At 42.1% G+C, this 19,436-nt stretch overlaps 1 protein-coding gene across 4 annotated transcripts in view; it reads right to left on the bottom strand.

The window, feature by feature from the left end:
• Positions 1–18,227, bottom strand: part of Lmo7 (LIM domain 7) — a 97,786-nt gene extending 79,559 nt beyond the window's left edge. For 3 of the 4 annotated variants that reach the window (XM_055609622.1, XM_055609621.1, XM_055609623.1), the window contains exon 1: positions 18,117–18,223. The gene's annotated coding sequence lies outside the window, so the exon portion shown is untranslated. Of the gene's footprint in view, positions 1–18,116 lie in introns of all 4 variants that reach the window. The other variant, XM_055609620.1, reaches the window with a different exon arrangement.
• Between the last annotated feature and the right edge of the window lie 1,209 nt (positions 18,228–19,436).

Raw genomic sequence — 19,436 nt, 5'->3', positions numbered from 1 at the left:
GATGTTCATCAACAGCTGTGCAGATGTTCATCAACAGCTGTGCAGATAGCCCACTGTTGAGGAAGGGAAGTCATGCCTAATGCTTTTGTGCTGATTTGAGTATGAGTGGCCCCATAGGCCCATACATTTTAATGCTTAATCACCAGGGATTGGAACTGTTTGAAAAAAATAAAAGGATTAGGAGGTGTGGCCTTATTGGAGTGGGTGTGGCTTTGTTGAATGAAGTATGTCACTGGGGTGGGCTTTGAAGCTTCAAAAGTTCATACAAGGCCTAGGCTCTCTCTCTCTCTCTCTCTCTCTCTCTCTCTCTCTCTCTCTCACCTTCTGCCTCCCTCCCTCCTCTCTCTGCCTGCACATCAGGATGTATACAGCTCTCAGCTACTGCTGAAGCACCTGCCTGCATGCTACCATGCTTCCAACCATGATGATAATAAGCCTCTGAAACTGTAAGCAAGCACCCACTTAAATGCTTTTTTTTTCATTAGTGTTGTCTTGGTTACACTGTCTCTTCACAGCAATAGAACAGTTATGAAGACAACTGTAAATCTAGTCAACTACCCAGGGCTAGTGAGGTCATGGATGTTACAGAAAAACCTCCCACCGACACGTCTAAGCCACTACAGTCCCTAGTGGCATCCTAAATATGTATCCCTACACCCACAACTAAGTGTTGCTCTTACTCCTCATCAGAGAAGCTTCTCTTTAGAGCAAACAGCAACTACTACAGAAAGCCACCAACAGGTGAAAACGGCAGAGAACAACAGACAATGAGTTGCCCATTTCCAATGAATAAATCTCCAACATATCCCTATACCTAAGGCTCAAGGAACATCACAGAAGAGGGTGGGGAAAGCTGTAAGAGCCAGAGGGTTAGGAAATCTGCCACAAGGCTTTGCCATTGTGTGTGTATGTGTGTGATGTATGTGCCCATCTCAAAAAGACCTGAAAAATGACAATACTAGTTGGCATCCCAACATGCGTGGGAGAAATCTCATGAGTTCCCAACCCTAGATGTAGAAAAACTAGGATTTAAAAGCTGCTAAGATGGGGAGAATTCTTCTTCCCCATAACTGGATTCCCAATATCAAGTACATGTACATACGAGCAACACTGAAGAGACTCAGAAGGTTGTACTTATATATTATCCATGTGTGTATGTGTGCGTGTGTGTGTGTGTGTGTGACAGTACTAATTAAAGGGGGGGAGGTCATAAATTTGAGCAGCTTTGAGGGGAAGACGGAGGAAATAATGTCAATACAGTACACAGGAATCTATGCATATATATGGAACTTGAACATAAAAATAAATTTAATTTAAAAAATAAGAGTTTAGACAGGTGTGGTGGCACACACCTTTAATCCCAGTACTCCAAGAGGCAGAGACAGGCAGATCTCTGTAAGTTCAAGACCATCCTCGTCTACCAAGTGAGTACAAGACAGGCAAGACTACACAGAGAAACCCTGTCTCAAAAAAAAAAAAAAAAAACAAAAAAAACAAAAAAAAAAAAAAAAACAGATATAGCTCAGTGGAAGAGCTCTTACCCAGCATTCATAAGGCCCTGAACTGGCCCCTACAACAAAGGAAAGACCAATGAGAACTTTTCTGTGAGAAAGGCCTTCCTTCTTCTGTTGTTTTCACCCCTTTTTAATTTATTTCAAAAGGAACCAACCTTTTGACATAATTACTTACTTCTAACTTCTTAATAATACCCTTTCCATGTTTATTATCTCAAATTAGAGGATACATCACCCTCGTGTAAACAAGTCTTTGAGGAAACAGTAAAAGCAATCGTCCCATAATAATAAGCTAAATAAGAAGCATTATGTTTTGTTGTGTAATTTTGTCTTTTTTTTTTATGCTCCTAGAGACTGAACCTGGAACCTAAAGCATTCTAAGCAAGTGTGTGACCCTCAAAGCCTAATTTTATTTTTGCTTAGATTTATCATGAAGAGACAAAACTATTTCACTTTCATATTTCATCCTAAGAAGACTGTCAAATACTGTTTTCTATAAAATAAATCCAAATAATTTCTTAAAGTAGTAAAATGCCTAAAGATTAAAGGGGGAAATAAGAGCTTTCTCTAAATCTCTGGTTTCCTTGCCTTGTGACTTAGATTTATTGGTATAAAATTCTTAGTTTAATCTCAGTAGAAAGTAAAGAGAAAGAAAACAATCTTGAGAATACTCAATGGTCCCTTGTGGCCTTCTCTGTGTAGTAGGTGGAGTCCGTCAGCTGGCCATCTGGTTTTGCCAGCACCGTCCCTAACAAAGAGAATGTCTGGGTTGAGTCCAGTGACTTCCTGTCTGATTCTTCCACATTTTGCCTCTAGCAATATTTATCCTCCAATGACAGCTCCTTCATTTCCCTCAGACCTATTCCTCTCCAAGGCTAAAATTACATCCTCATCTAAGTGATGTGCCCTCTTACAATCCTCTTCATCACTACATTTTCAGCCACAGAACCATTAGTTCCTCTTCAAAGAAAACTGTCAAGCAGACTGTACATACTGCTGGAGTTCTAGGAATGGAGGAGAATCAACTTTTATAAAACAGATTAGTAAAACTCTTGGTATTTTCTGGATATTTGTGTCTTGTCTAACAGTGAGGCCCTTTGCTTATAGTAACTCATTTAATCCTCACAGTGGTCCCTCTGCAGTAGGGTCCGGTGTTACCTTTGTTATGTCTTATAAGAATGATAGCCAGGGTTATCTAGAATGAATATGTGTGTATGTGTGTGTGTGCATGTGTGTTTGTATGTGTGTTATTACATTCACATACACTATATATGTATATATAAGATTTATTAAAATGAGTCACTGACTATGAGCCAGCTAATACAACAATGGATGGTTATGAACGGAAGTCCAAGAATCCAGTATTGTTCAGTTCATGCAGCTGGATGTCACAGCTGGTCTTCAGTAGATGCCAGAATCCTAAAGAAGTAGATTCTCTCGCCAGTGAAAGAATAGACTTGATAGCATAGCAAGAGCAAGCAGGCAAAAAAAAAAAAAAAAAAAAGACTTCTTTCTTTCTTTCTCTTTCTTTCTCTTTCTTTCTTTCCTTTCTTTCTTTCTTTCTTTCTTTTTTTCTTTCTTTCCTTTCTTTCTTTCTTTCTTTCTTTCTTTCTTTCTTTCTTTCTTTCTTTCTTTCTTTCTTTCTTTCTTTCATGTCTTTAAAAAGGCTTCCAGCAGAAGGTGTAGCCCAGATTAGAGGTGGATTTCCCTAGCTCAAATAATCCGATTAAAGATGTGTCTTCCTACCTCAAAGATCTAGATTAGAAGTAGATTTTCCCAGTTCATATTAAGCAAAAGTCCTTCATAGTGTACACTCCAGTTTTTGGGATTAAGTTAATTCCAAATGTAGGACAGCCATCACAGACAGAAAGACGCTGCGAGAGTCCATATAGTGACTGAGCGAAGACTAATGATCAGTATATATGGCTTCCTCTCCTAGACAGCTTTATGAATGAGGCCTGAGGGAGCGCCTAATCCCCGAAATAGCTGTCCACTCCACCCATTTGATTTGTAGATTTGCCCAAGGCATGAGGAAAATTTGGATACCACACAAACAGTTGCAGTTGTAATGTGAGCTTCTCAAGGTTACCATATACAGTAGTGCTCTATTCTCTTAACTGACTTTGATAGCCAACTGGATCCAGAAAGAAGGCCACTCTCCTACAGGCAAGGTATGGCATTGTCTTTGGAAGGGTCATGTTCCTACTGCTAATTGCTCCAGAGTAAAACAGTTCCTAAGACAGGATATCAGAACATTTCTAGAAAACATAGTGAGGATTGAATTCTTATCTATGTTTCGAAGGGAGGAGGGACAAGGCCAACTTAGAGTCACATTTCAACAGTACCCAAAGATTGTCAAAATAAGTATACTCTTTCTGCACACAGCAGCACACTCTTTTAATCCTAGGACTTAAGAGGCAGAGACAGGCAGATCTCTGTGAGTTTGGGTCAGCCTGGCCTACATAGTGAATCCCAGACCAACCAGGGGTACATAATGAGATCCTGTCTCAAAAATGTGGACGGTAGTTACTCATGACCTATGTACTGAGGAGGGTGAGGTACTAAGGTCATCCACTCTGGTCGAGAGCATGGTAATCATCCATCAAGGGAGAGAGATCAGACCACTAAGAGGCGTGTGGCAACTCCTTAGGGTCTTATGTCTCGATCAGAGTAATTAATTTTTTATTTTTTATATTAATTACAGTTTATTTGCTTTGCCAGTCATGGTAATTATGACACAATTGTATCCATTACCAAAGTTAAAACTGTGTACACAAACTAGATGAATTTGATTAGAAGTAAATCAAAAATAAAGTATTTTGACATATGATGGTGATTAAGAAGAGCCTTCTAGAGAAGAAAACAGCCCAGAGCTGCAGCTTAGATTTGAAGTTAGAAGTCACCATTTGAACAAGCAAGAAAGTACAGGCATGAGCAGAGAATACTCTAAGGAGGAGGTCCCTGTCTGACTCGAGGATTGAAGTTTTTCTACCCGACACCTTCAGGAAGCCTCGATCCCTGCTTCCTACCAAGAGTGTGTTCTCCATTGCAGAGCACGGCTAAAAATACAGTTCCAGCCCCCACACCTCCCCGCCAAGAGCCACACTGTAACAACCTCCCATGTCACCTATGCACATTTTAGGCTGAGAAGAGTTTGTTCAAAGCCCTGACCGCTACGTAAGGGTCCATAATTTCTTACCTGTAGCAACCAAAACATACAAATGCCTCCATTATCTCCAGAACATCCATTCTGCTCAACCAGCTTCTAGGAGCTCATGCCTGATGCTCACACATTAACAGACTAGAAAATTCCTTCATTCAGTCATCCTGCCTCTGACCTGAACACTCAGAAGATCAGGATTTTATAATGCAAAGTGTACCCGGCTGTGGAGCAATGTGAGGCTTTCCAGGGCACCATTTACTGAGTACTTGGCCGTTAGCACCTCAGACTGGCCCCTCAACACACTTTCCTATCTGTCCACTCAAGCAACCAACCTATCAGCTCAGAAGTTACACACATCCTAAACCATAGGGCCACCATTTCCAGTCTCCGTACCTGCTCACAGTATTCTTTCCTCCTGTTTATATGTATTAATATACTATCTATCTGTATATTAGCTATACGGCTAATCTGTATATAATAGCTATACAACTCAGAAAATTTTATTATCAAATCACACCCATCCAAGTAGTTAAAGAACTACTCTTATTTTTATTTTCCTCTCTATTCTTCCCTTGTGCAACTACTAGCTTTGTGTGACTTGGGTAATCTAAAATACTACATGGACAAAGGAAAAGTTCCATAAAGATTTCTTCCTGGTAGTAGATGTCACTCACATAGAACTTGGAAATAGTTTGAAGGGACTTGGTGTGCAAATGGGAGCTCCCCGCAAGGAATTCAGAGCTTGACTCATTCCTTGGACTTTGCTTTTCTGAGTCACTGTCTGATCCCACCCCACCCCCGTGCCACCACCACCCCCATTTCCCCAACCCCACCCCTGTACTACTCTGTCCTCTGAGCCCCTTCCCCCACACCATGCCTCGCAAGCACAGAAGAGTTTCATCTTACTGGAATTAGACTGTGCTATTTATTGTTACACTTGACGCTGTGCTGACCACCTGTCTCGCACACCAGTGGCTACAGGGATAGCAGGACTTAGGGGCAGCATTTTGTTGTAATTTTCTCTTCTTTAATCCAGTAAAATAGGTAACATAACTAACTTATTTTTTTCCTTAGAATTTGGGCTTTAGAGTAGCTTCAATTTAGTAAGCATTAAAGCTTTGCCTACATTTCCATAGACCTAAGTGATGACCAAAATATCTTGTTTTGCATTTCCTTACTCAGAGACCACTTAACCTGAAGCTAAGGATAAAAGCAATTGCAATTTTCTGTGGTTGTTTTTCGAAAACTAAGCACAATCGAGTGTGAGAAACTGATAAACAAGGAACTATCTAAATAAAAGGTATTTATTAGTATCTATTTTTAGACAAGTTCCGTGACAGTCTACAAAGGTCAAAGTGTGCCAGTATAATCCTTAGCAATTTAGATTAGTAAAGGTTTATAACACTCGCGGTTTTTTAAAGATTTCTTTATTTATTATTTATACAGCATTCTGCCTGCATGTGTGCCTACGCACTGTAAGAGGTTATCGGATCTCACTATAAATGGTTACGGGCCACCATGTGGTAGCTGGGAATTGAACTCAGGACCTTTGGAAGAACAACATCCAGTGATCTTAACCTCTGAGCCATCTCTTCAGCCTTATAACCCTCACCTTTTAAAAGATCAGAGCCATTATAATGACAAATATGATTGAACATCCATAAATATCTGCTCAAAATCCATAAACATATGAAGGCATTTATATACATCTATCAATAAAAATAAAATATTCACTTATTTCTTGACCATAGCTCACCCAATCTAAACCACATGAGTTATCATTTAACATTCCTACAACTAGAAAATCATAAAGAGCAATGGTCTTGGATTTGACAGCATATTTTAATATAGCCACTTGAAGTAAGTTAAAAACAGGAAGAGAATCTAAAGATCAGAACATATAGGTATTTGGCAGGCATCAACTTTGATACTGTCCATCACATATACAAATTCATATTGTGATAAAGCTGGCATGAATAAAAATAGTCATTTGAAGCCGGGCATGGTGGTGCACACCTTTAATCCCAGCATTCAGGGAGGAGGAGGCAGGCAGATCTATATGAGGCCAGCCTGGTCTACAAAATAAGTCCAGGACAGCAAAGGCCACACAAAGAAAAACTATCTCAAGAATAAATAAATAAATAAATAAATAAATAAATAAATAAATAAATAAATAAAAATAGATGTTTGACAATGTTAGGCACACAGCACAAGAAAAAGAAACAGAAGTCCAATTTCCAATTCTAGTTAGGTCTGTTTAGGCAACATGGTGAAAAAAGACACCCCTTGACCGAAAACCTAAGCTTTGCTTATTTGCCCAAGGTCACCCAGCTAAGGAAGTTTGCCTTCTCTCTGCTTCATTTCACTTCAGGCATCTGAAGCAAAGGGGAAATGCCTGGCTGGGCTGTTTCTAATCTAGAAGGAAGCAGTAAGACACCTGACAGAATCTGAAAACCCTTGTCCAAGGTGTCTAAAGCTCCCGGAGTGACAGGAGCATTTCTGAGGTGCCCTGGACCCTCTAACACAGTAATTTCCTAATCTCATTGCAATACCTCGCTCTAATCCAGCGTTGCCGTAGAGCTGACAACCAGGAATCGTCACATGTTCCTTAACACCCCAAACCAAAAGTTAACTAAGCTTTTCCTCTTCTTTATTCAAGGTAGAAGACAAGCTGTTTGTCTTTTCTATCCATGGGTCTGGAGTCTACATAGGATGAATGTTAAATATTCCCTGGAAGTGGTTTAAAGGGTGCCAGAGAAAAGGTCCACAGGCAAGAAAGACTCTGTTAGCACCTCCACCTATGCCTTACCACAAATACGCCCTGGCCCAGCAGCCCATTAAAATGACTACTTCTGTCTCCCCTGGAAAGAGTGATACCCAAACCCAGCGGCCTACAGCCTAAGCCAATGGTGTCAGTCTTCAATAAAGCAGGTATGCTTCGCCACTACTTCCTGTTAGTCACACAGAAACAAGGAGGGGACATTGAATTTATTTCTCAGCAATCTGTGATACCACATGGTCTGACTACCTACAGGTAATGACGATGTCACTCATACTGTCGGTGGTGGCTTCAGTGAGAATGGCCACCATAAGCTCAAAGATTTGAATGCTTGGTTACCAGAGAATGGCACTGTTTGAAAGGATTAGGAGGTGTGACGTGGCAATGCTGGAGGGGAATGTGTCGTTGGAGGTGGGCTTTGAGGTTTACAAAAACCCAGCTGGGTCTTCCTGCTGCCTGCAGACGTGGGTGTAGACCTCTCATCTAATTCTCCAGCACCGTGTCTGCCATGCTTTCCTCTGTGCCAATAATGAACTATACCTCTGAACCTATAAGCAAGCCCCCAATTAAATGCTTTCTTTTATAAAAGTCGTCATGGTCACGATGCCTCCTCACAGCAATATCTCCTCACCACTGCCTAAGATACTGACACCACAGAAATCTGTGGTGTGAGCAATTTGGTGGCATTTTATAGACTTTTTAGCAATTTTTACTCTAAGCTGATACAAAACAGGTCAGCCAAATTGTTTAACCACACACACCGAACACCAATCCTTGGAGCAGAATTTCCACATGTCCATAAACCGAGAGAAAAACTGTGAGCCAGAAAAATTTTAGGCTGGCAGGTGTTGATACTGTTGCAAGGAAATGAAACAGCAGAGAGTCTGACCCTTGATATTTTGTTTAGGGATGTCTCCCCCAAGTTGTTCTGAGCCCACAGACTCTTGGTAAACTAATAATTTTAAGTGTGTTAATGCAAAAAAAAAACTTCAAAAACAGGTGCTTCTCTCAGGCTCAGTAATACTATTTTGTTTTCTTTAAAGCTTAAGAAAAACAAGCTAATCTGAGCTGTGTTAGTTCAAAGTGTGTCTTTAATCTGCTTTTTGGTTGTTAACATTATAAAAATCAAACTGATCACACTTGAGAGTGTTGGTGCGTGCCACTTGGATTTCTATGACGGGGGACTGTTTCCTTGCCAGTGGCAGTCTCGTCAGTGACCCTGGCGCTGTGCGCACTGGTTACCGCGCGTGGTCACTCAGGTTTGCTGAGGCAACAGCACTGAGCTTTTCCAAAGATAAAGTGACGATCTGTAAATCTCCCACCCAGTTTAGGAGAGGCAGGAGAAACGCGCCTGGGAAATGCAGGATGAAACCAGCATCTGTCATTCTCCCCTAGAATTTGGGTTCAGAATGCCAAAAATTATTCTCCTGAGCTCTTACTGTTTCCTTAGCCTAAACTCTTGAGAAGCAAACAAATGGTAACCAATAAACAACTTCTATGTCTGGTCTATTTAATACTGGGGAGCCAGGTTCTCCTTTTAAGAAAGAAAAAGAAAAATCTGTCAGAATGTAACGTATTTTAAAACACATCAATAGAAAACTCATACTTCCTATTTTTTTTTAAATTTTCTCATTGTGTGCAAGTAAAACTGAAAAGATTGCCCACTCTTGTTCACCTCTAAGCCTATTACAATTTAAATTATCATGCCTCTGAGTAAAACCACTTCCGATCATATAATCAAGGCTTTTTACACTTTGATGGGACAAAGTGCCCCGGCCCAGGGGACACACACTTGAGCTTAGTGAAGACCAGGAGCAGCCTTTCCATGAGGAGAAAGAACTTAAGAAGTCCTCCAGAGTCCTGATAGCAGCTTCTGATCTCCTGTGTGACCGAAACGACACTTCACAAATATGGGAGGGAAAGAGGGCAACATTAAAAATAAGCTGATAAATAATGCAAAGGCTCGGGTTTAAACGTGCAGTAAATGGCATCATCTGAATTCGTGAAGCAGTCCTGGTTTGCTCTTTCTCAACACGGGGAAGTTAAGCTGTTCAGAGAAATCAACTCAAATTAAAATTGTTTTCAGGAAATATGGTGAAAAGAAATGAACATTTTAAAAAGTTGACTAAAACAATCACTTGGTCCCACATGTCAGGTGGCAGGCGCAGACAGCAGTTCTGTCACTCCAGCTTTTTTAACAAAATTCATTATGTCAAAGCGACTGAACATAAATGATTAGTTCATGCACTTAGTTAAAGGGGCTGGAGAGATTGTGCCCTGCTCCCACAATGCGTCAGAACCAGTTCTCAGCATCCACCTGGGACGCCTCGTGACCACCTGGGAAGGCGGCTCCAGGAGGACCCAACACCTCTGGCTGCCACACTTGTGTGCACATACCTACACTATACAGAGTTAAAAAACAAAAATAAAATATTTCCTAAAACCACATCTAGTCAAGCACCTACTCCCAGAGGAAAGAAAGGGTGAATCACAAATAGCCTAAATTCAGAAAGATAAAGACCTGGAACTGATAATCACAATTTAAGCAGCCAGAGCTGACTTCCTCCCTCTGAGGCACACGTATTTTCCACAGGATCAAAAAAGGCGGATAGATTGCGCAGACATTTATAATGACTCCTTTATCACTGATTGGTCACTTGCTCGATGCTGGGCTCTGTACACCTGCATGCTCATTTCCTTTAACCAACCCAACACTGTCAGGTGGTAGGGAGCTACCCAAGTTGTAGCCCCTTCTAGCAAATAGCAATTCCCTCAGTCATTTCCAGTGAGCTAGCTCTAGAGTTTACATACAGCATGATACAGAGCAAGCGAGGAATCACCGTCTGCCATGATGGTACACTTACGGAGAAGCTGATCCTTCACAAGGGGGAAAGTGACCTGGCCCAGACCATTCTCCACCAAAAATACAGAGAACAGGAGTTAGCCCAAGTCAGACGAGACTTAAGTCATCAAAGACAGTTTTGTTCATGGCAAGTGATACTCTTTGCCTAATTTTTTTTTCCTGGATCCCAGAGAAAAGTGGTTGAAACTCAACAAGAGGTTTCATGGCAACAGTTCAAACAACCTGCTAGGAAATGGTTGATTTCCTCAGTCTTCATAGTTTTCAAATGGCTTCGAGTTACATCACAGCCATTATGGCTGGTGAGGGGAGCACCCCAGTCTGGAATGCTGTATACTGCTTGGTGGACCCAGAGGGGTAGCTTACCAGTATCTACCAGTTTTGAGAAGGCAGCTTTCTGTTACTGTTGGTGAAATGTCGGAGTAGAGTAACATTAATGGCTTATCAGAAGAAATTGCCTTCACCAGGAGTGCCTGCCATTCCTTGCCTTTGAGCTTTACAGAAAATTTCACACCCTGCGTAGCTACCCTATTTTCCAGCCTGAAAATCTTAAATGTATATTTTGATTTTCACTAGTTAGAGAATGGCACATACACACAGAGAAATGTTTCTGATGTAAATACACAAATTCAAATATGTAATTATATACACGCCAGATGTAAACATGTATTATTTCTATAGCTATGGAAGGATTCACTAAAACTTCCACCAGCTACTTTGAAAGACTCATGGTCCAAAGTTCCCAATTTGCTTTGCTTTCTCTTGGTGAGTGATAAGCTCGCCTCTTTTTGATGCTGTGCAGGTTTCATAAGGTGCTGTAATATCCCATATCATTATCCTGCGATGATAAGTCAAAGGCAATTGAAACCAGAAAGTACAGTAACTGCTTTGCTCGAGCAGCTCTAGGTCTGACGATGAGAACAGAGGAAGACTGGACAATGGGAGAATCAGCTTCTCCTCACCTTTAGAGTGTGAGCTTGAAGTACCCAGAAAGTGCTTGTAATTACAATCCAATTTTCAGATCAACATTTACATTAGACCAGAAGATAAAAGGAATAATATATGCTTTTAAATAGTTTTGTGCTTTGGGCAAAGGTTACATGTAGATGAATAAGAACTTAGAAAGCCCAAATGAAAAAATCTGTGTCCCCTTCAGTTAGAAGAGTTTCTTTATTAAAAAGCTCAAATGAATGTACATTTTTATTTTAGCAAAGAAGTAAGTGTGCTTATCTTTTTTCTCCCTTTGCTGCGTGTCAGGTGGGAAAGGTCTTGGATAGCTCAGGCTATCCTTCTCACTGTGTAGCTGAAGACGATCTTGAGTTCTGAGCCTTCTATGTCTGCTTTCCTCACATCAGGATTACAGCCACACCCTGGCACACCTCCTGTCTTCACCTCTCTGGGATTACAGCCATAAGTCACCAATTTATGGGGATTCAAACCTAGAGTTTTGTGTATGCTGAACAAGTACTTTAACCACTGACTTACACCCCCAACCTCCTGTGGGTTGATCCTGACACAATATTTCCCAACCATGAGTTCTTAGGACTTTCTGTCAAACTGTCAAGTAAGGATCACATTACTTGTGGATTGTAGGTACCTGTCAGAAAATTCTGTATCGATGTTTTAATATGATAAACAAGTAAACTGCCTCTCTGAAATAAAAATCTCCTCTTTCTCAATGAAGTGTCTTTTTTGCTCTGAGATTAAATTCAGGCATACATACTTTTGCCCTCATACAGATGATACAGTGAAAACAGGCCACTACATAGTAAGAAACGGAACACAGACTGAAACCCAGAGCAAAACACCACTTAATGCTGGTAGCTCACACCAGCTGCAAGGAACTGAGGAGATGGCTCAGCACGTGTTGCTTTTGCGGAGAAGCTGAGCTCAGCTGCCAGCACTCACATGATAAATTCACAGCCACTTACAATTCCAGTTTCAGGGGATCCAGCACCCCCTTCAGAACTCCATGGGCACCAGGCACATGTGATTCATAGACATACATGCAAGCAAAGCACTCATTCGCATAAAGTAAGTCTAAAAGAAGTGAATAAATAAACACTGGGGTGGGGGGACTACAGATGTGCCTGGGCATGTGATTTTTAAAGCGAGATTCACTGAGCACAGGTGGCCTATAGACAATGATTTGAAAGACAGATGAATATCTTTCGGAACAGTACCTGTCTCCTTGAGTCTTATTATGAAACAAATGCTGTCTGATGGAGGAAGCAATGAACTGTCAAACTCCCATGGGCTGAGTCATGTCAACTGCTAATCAAATCAGCCATGGAGTGAGAGGCTGTGAAGCATGACCATAGGAGAGGCTACTTGCGAAGATAAAGACCCTGGCCAGACCAGAGTATGAAATCACAGCCCACAGGCCAACCAGAGGCAGACCCCCTGGCTATTATTTTAGATTTGAAGTGAGGAAAGGGAGGGATAAACGGATACCCGGAAAGCTTTTGATTCTGAGAAACAGATTAAGAACTAGAAATGGCAAGGGAGAGAGAGACAGAGAAAGAGAGAAGCTCCATTCTGCTCAGACTTCTTCATGTCAGATCTCCCCCAACTATTTCAAGAGGCAAGGACTCTTAGAGGCTGAAACTTTGCAGAGGTAGAACATTTCCCAACTTCACCAGCTGGCCTCTGCCAGGGCCTCAGACTGCTCGGGAGTTCATGTCCCCCTCCCAGGAAGTCCCCCAAACAAGGGCGCAAGGAGACACAGTTGTACACAGCACAGTGGACTTCCTTTCTCCCTTCTCTTCTGAGAGTTGAGAGGAAGCAAACACTTAAAATAGTTACGTACAGTAACAGGTGGGAGTCTCCATGCTCAAGTGACAGATCCCAGTTTGGATAGCACTAAGCTTGCTTTAAATAAAGAAATAAAGATGATGACAAGATACTCATTTAAGAGAAAAACTTGCAAAAAAATTTAAATTTAACCAGGCTTAAATTTAAATAATAATAATGAGGGCTGGAGAGATGACTTCATGATTAAGAGTACCCAGCACTCATGTCAGGGGCTCCCAAGCAGCTGCCTGTAACTTCAGAAGCTCCATCTTCTACCCACACACATGACATATATTCACAAAGACACAGACAAACACTTCTAAAAACATAAAACATAATAATATTGTATTTTTGTTTTGGTTTGGTTTTGGTTTTCAAGACAGGGTTTCTCTGTGTAGCCTTGGCTGTCTAGGACTTGCTTTGAAGACCAGTCTGGCCTCAGACTCAAAGAGAGCCACCTGCCTCTGCCTCCCAGAGTACTGGGATTAAAGATGTGCCCTACCACACCCAGCTCATAATAATACTCTTACTCTAGAAAGTAAATTAAAATAAATTATTTTGAGTGCTTATCTACCTGGAAAAATTATCTACCTGAAAAAAAAAAACTACAAATAAACACACACAGAGACACACATACACACGCACATGATCACATGTGATTTCAAGTGCGCATACCCATACATACACACACACACACACACACACACACACACACACACACACACACACACACATGTACACACACACTCGGGCTCCAGACTGTTTACCCAGAGTACCATCTGGAGACCTGAATGACTTCACAGAGCTGTTAGAAAAATCAAGCTGGCTTCTCCAGCCACAGAGATTTGAATACCTGAAACGTCATTTTGAGCTTTCCATAATTTTCATGGTGGAACAATGTTAACACTAGTTTTACTTCTAATCACTGGTCCTTTGGCAACTAGCAAAGTATTTAAGACCAGGGGGGGAAAAATTCTTGATTTCTGTTCCCTTAAGGTAATAAATACATAATAAAAACCCCGAAAACTGCACTGTTTAAAGTTGCATTTTATACTTGAAGTGTTACTAACCCCAGCAGTGAGCCAGACCAGAAAATAATTTCTTTCCATTACTGAGATATTGTGTTCAAAAGCACTGCCAGTCTGTAATTATGGACAGAATGTGACTGAAGAAGTGTTAAAACCTAGACTGGAATGCTGAGGGGGCAGAGGGAGCAAACTTCAACTTCAAATGTGTGAGAGATGAGAGATTGTTTGAGTGAGCAGGGAGATGGCTCACTGGGAGCTGAGTACTTTCTGGGCAGAGCATGAGGACTTGAAGTAGAGCCACCAGCGTGCACATAAAAGCCAGGCACAGGGCCACCTAGCCATAACCCCAGCGCTGGGGGCTGGAAGCAGGTGGATGCTGGGGCTCTCTGGCCATCCACACCAGCCTATTTGGTGACCTTCAGGACAGTATGAGACCCTGTCTCAACAAATCGAGTGAAAACTGATAGAAGACACCAATATCAACCTCTGGACTTCACACATACAGGCACAAGCGCACACACACACACACACACACACACACAAACACACACACAAACTTAAAAAAAAATTAAAAATCGTTTTAAGTAATGTTTCAAATATGAGTTTTAGTTTCTAAGTCGAAAGTTGTTAAAGATATAAAGTTAAGACTTTCGATGTTGAGACCAACCTTGCCACCAACTCCACGTCCTGTGAGGCAGGATCTAAGACTTCTCCGAGGAGTTAGTTACTGCTATAGTCCGTCACTCTGGGCCTCTCTTCCTGACCAGACACACTCACAGAGACCCTAACACTTGCTGTGGGGCGTTTCCAGTGTGCTGTGGCACACCTCTGTGGTCACTGGGGAGAGGACGTTCAGTCACTCACTCCCCGTGGATCATGTATGTTCAGTTCAGTGTGGATACTCAGTAAGACGGCTATAACAAGGCAAGGTAAGTTTCACGGCCACATGTTGGGTTAACCCTCCACCTGCCATTCGCGGAGACTGAAGCCTAAGTTTGCTTAGTAACCCTTTGGGAAGAAAATAAATAATAAATAAATAAATATAAAACGGATCCTACTGACTCGAGAATAACACACAATAGCAGAATCATTCAAATATACTTGAAAAACTTCAAGCTACTACTTCCAGCAAAGCAAAACACCCGTGGAAACTAGACAATGTGGGGGTGTGTACAACGGCAGCAGTATAAGGAGTATTCTCGCTCTGTTTCATCGGTGCAAATGTATTGCAAAGTCACACAGCACCGAAGGACAGCGTACCGGGATGTGGATTCCTACCAACACTCACTGCAACAGCTCTTGAACTGCTCCAGTTCTTGCTGCCCAGTCTCAAACATTTAGAAGCGTCTCCTCCGCCCCGCAACAGAAACACCTCCCGTTCCCCGGCGTGGAGGGTATCAGCTGCCACTGTTTGGTCTTGGTCTACCATTGTATGTGTTTTCTCTTGGTAAGCTTGCCTGTGCAACAGGGCAGGCAGAGGTCTACGTGCTCGGAGATGCAGCACACTTAAAATAATCACACGGCTTACGACGTATTTTGCCAGACTGAATGCTTATAGGTGAGTCAAACTATCTCAGAGTACTGCCCTCATTCACATGCTCAGACAAATCACAGTGAGCCTCACCGTGAAATAAACACACTAACACAGAAATGCAATTACGAGACGACAGCAAGCATCAAGTGACATCACAGTGGTGTCACAGGCCTCTCCAGTCAGAGTTTCACCTCCCCATGGCTGTTTTGCTGGCAAAGAGGGAGTTCCATGTCCACACTGGCACCTCCGAACCCCAGCATATACTGCCTAGTATAGGAAAATCCTCCCTGCTGAGTCTGCCCCATGGGCTGTAGGGTACTTAGCGTCACCCTGACCACTAGATCGTTACCCCACACCCACTAAGACAAAGAAAAATGTCTCCATACATCGCCAAATGTCCCCAAGGAGGAAAACGTGCCTCCCACAAGAGAACGACTGATCTAATTGATGCCAAGTCCTTTAATCTACAATAATGATAGGACAAGAGTTGACCTACAGCAGCCTGCATATTACATAACAACCTGGACTAAAACTAACGACCACACTTCTCTGTACTGAGCAGTCGTCTGCCTTCCTCTAAACCTGTTTCTTTTCATGAAAAGTGCTTCGTCGAAAGACAGGGGAAGTCACTTGCCAATGATCCTCAATCTTGTCTGAAAGGCCCTGAGCCTTTCACCGAAGTAGGCCCTTTAGAACCCAGCAAGACCCGAGAATCGAAAGTTCTCAAGCAGCCTTTGCTTAGGCTCACTGTGACCAAGGCACGCCTCGCTGTGACAGGCTTGTGGTTTCCACTCAAACAAGCTGTTCTGCCGGCTTCGCACCATCCCAGTTTCACTTTGTCAGTAATTTAATTTCACTCAAGGCTGAGCCCAGAAACTGATTTCTTGTCAACATTTCGACCCTGAAACCACTCCTGAAGGCGGCTCCAGGCAAGCCCTATCTGCAGCACCCTTGAAATTAGGGGCGAACAAACATGTTTCACCTAGTCCGTAAGCCTCTGCAAGCGTACACTGCCGAGGTTCAAGGCGACGTGATGGTAGAGGGGAACATGCTCAGCCTTAATACACATCACCGGCTTAGGGGAAACGATATTCTGAAGGCTAAAGTTTCTTTGCCCAGATGGGTCTTAGGCAAGAATATGCCAAGTAGGAAAAAATAATTAAACAAATGAACTTGTTTTAATTTTTAATGGAAGTTAAAAGGACCATGCATATGGCAGAAGTATGTATTTTCAGCAATAAACTTAGGACTTGAACTTTCAAATTCATCAGAAATGTGGGCAGATTCCTCTTCCGGGCACATATCACTGCTGTGGAGTTGGGAAAACAGAGTACAGAAAGCGGTGAGCCGGTGTGGGTTGTTCATTTGAAATATTTACTGTTAGATTTTTAAAGCGATTGGCACTGCCTGAGATTTTCAGGTTAGACTGTTAGGAGACAGTGAAGATTGTCAGTGAAGACATATCTGTGGCGTTGTTTTTCTTCATAAAACAACTGCCATGTTTAAGATTTGCTAGTTGATTTTAATGAGGACTGAAGGCACACCAGGGTGACATTAAGTACACAAATCTTTCTCTAAAGCACAAGCAGAGTTTTCCATCTTGGCTAGTTCCACAAGTAGGGCTAAGCATGTTAATGAAAACATGTTAATTAGGTTCAAGAGCCCAGATAAGAAGGTAAGCATTATTTCAAAATTATATAACTTCCATGTCACGTTTACCTGGCAACACAATTTTATTACTGATTTCCTGGATGCAGATTAGACTTGTAGGGAGAGAAAAAAAAAATCTCATAGCAGCTTAAAAGCATTTTCCTGAAACCACACGCTCACACATGAACACTATTGTCCAGCTAAACTCCAATTCCTGCAGGTGTGTGCTCATCTCCACTTTACTTTCTTGTCCAGAGAACTAAAATAGTGGGGAAGGGTTCCTTATTTTCAAAGCAACCACAGCTACCCAACAAGGTTGTTGGTCCTAGGCAGATGGTCCTTCTAGAGATGATCAAGTTGTCCCATCATTTCCTACTTCCAACTACCTAAAAACTACTTTAAACTCATTTATTTTTGCCTTTAAATTATAGTAAATGCCCCTAGATTTATTTCATACTTATAATTAATATCCTTACCATTATCAACCAAACTCTACGATGCTGGAGAGCATTAAAATATAAACTACTACTCTGGTCACTATAGAGATTTACAAGATCATAACACAGTATCAATTACAGATGGCTTCACACTCTCAGTCCCCAAGCCATTTTTCAAAGAGTCTATTTTGGAATAAGACGTAAGACACAGAAAGGAAAGATCGTTCCGTGATGACAAAAACTCTCAGCCATTATTTTCACTTAAGCTGCAAGCCTTCCTTTTAAAAATATATACCTATTTGTTACATTTACATGAGGCATATTTATTATACACGTAAAACACACCAGTGAAACTTACTTGACAGTGACTCGATTTGATAAATCCTGTAGATCGCCGGGATGAAAAAGCTGGGCTTCTTTCAATCCAATCTGTTCACAAGCTTTCAAAAAAACGTTTATATTATCCTGTGAAAAGAATTAGAAAGTGATTGCTTAGCTGAGCTTGTTCTCAGGCAAAGGTTACCAATTTTTATGATACAACTTCCCAGCTTCAAAGTCCAATTATAGTCAGCAAAAGAGGCGGTGGCAGGAACACCGCATAAGTGTATTCTAAAGAAGGAAAAAAAAAAAAAAGGACCGTGGGCACGTACAGCCTTTCAGTCGTCCAGAGTATAAAAGGTTGTGCTGCCTTATGCCCGAACATACACTGTTTCTGTGATCTTTGTGACTGGCACGTTAAACATTACCTGTTATAGGACAAGCGCCCAGCCAGTGAACAGTAATCTACACTTTGATGTCAGCCCTGCTCTGCAAACAAACGCCCTCTTCCCAGCTTCGCACGGCAAGCTTCACCTCTTTAAAAATAACTCCGGCTACTGACATTCACCCACCCAGAAACTGTTGGCAGGGAAGAAAGAAGAGGAGGAACGTTCTGTTTCTATGATTACAAATTACAGAACGGCTGGGGAATACCACACCTGGAATCTGGGTTTGGTCGCTGATCCAGCTCGTGACAGGCACAGAGACCATGCTATAGGACCAAGGAGAAGCCTGGTGCCTATTGGCTGAGGCGTGCGACCGGGGAGTGGCGTATTTCTCATTCCCTGCACCTGTCTGAAGAGCTGCTTCCAAAAACTGAAAACCTATCTGCCACCTCCAAGCCTGACCTCCTATCTAATTTCAAAACCCCAATCCTCCCTTCAAAAACCAGTGCTTTGCCATTGTGCTGAGCTGCTTCGAGAGACCACGATGTATTCTATTTTCAGTGTGCGGCACTGCAAGCGCGTACATTTGCTCACCAGGATTAGCTTTGGCATCACTCCTTACAGCTCTGGAAAAAGAAAAGTACTTATGTGGCTGAGTTCCTGGTGACTCCATGTGGACCCTTTTGCTTTGCTGGGATTGTGGGTAAGGGAATGTCTTGCTTGCATGCTAGCACACGCTTGTCCACTTACGTTGGCTGGCAACAGCGCCTCTGTGGTGTGGGCCTCCCTGGAGGCACACCCCACCTCCCTCCCAAGCTGAAGTCCACCGACCAGAAGACTATGCGCCACTTGGAGAACGGTGCTTTCTATGCACAGGCAGCACAAGCCAGGATGGCATGCAAAGTAAGAGGGATAGCAAACAGACTGAGGAAGAGGCCAGTTCAGGAGCCTAGGTTCCTCCAAGTCCAAAGGGA

The sequence above is a fragment of the Psammomys obesus genome, unplaced genomic scaffold (genome assembly GCF_907164565.1).
Source record: "Psammomys obesus unplaced genomic scaffold, mPsaObe1.curated_primary_1811, whole genome shotgun sequence".
Lineage (NCBI taxonomy): Eukaryota > Metazoa > Chordata > Mammalia > Rodentia > Muridae > Psammomys > Psammomys obesus.
The sequence above is the reverse complement of the archived record's forward strand: the minus strand, read 5'-3'. Positions and strand labels throughout refer to the sequence as shown.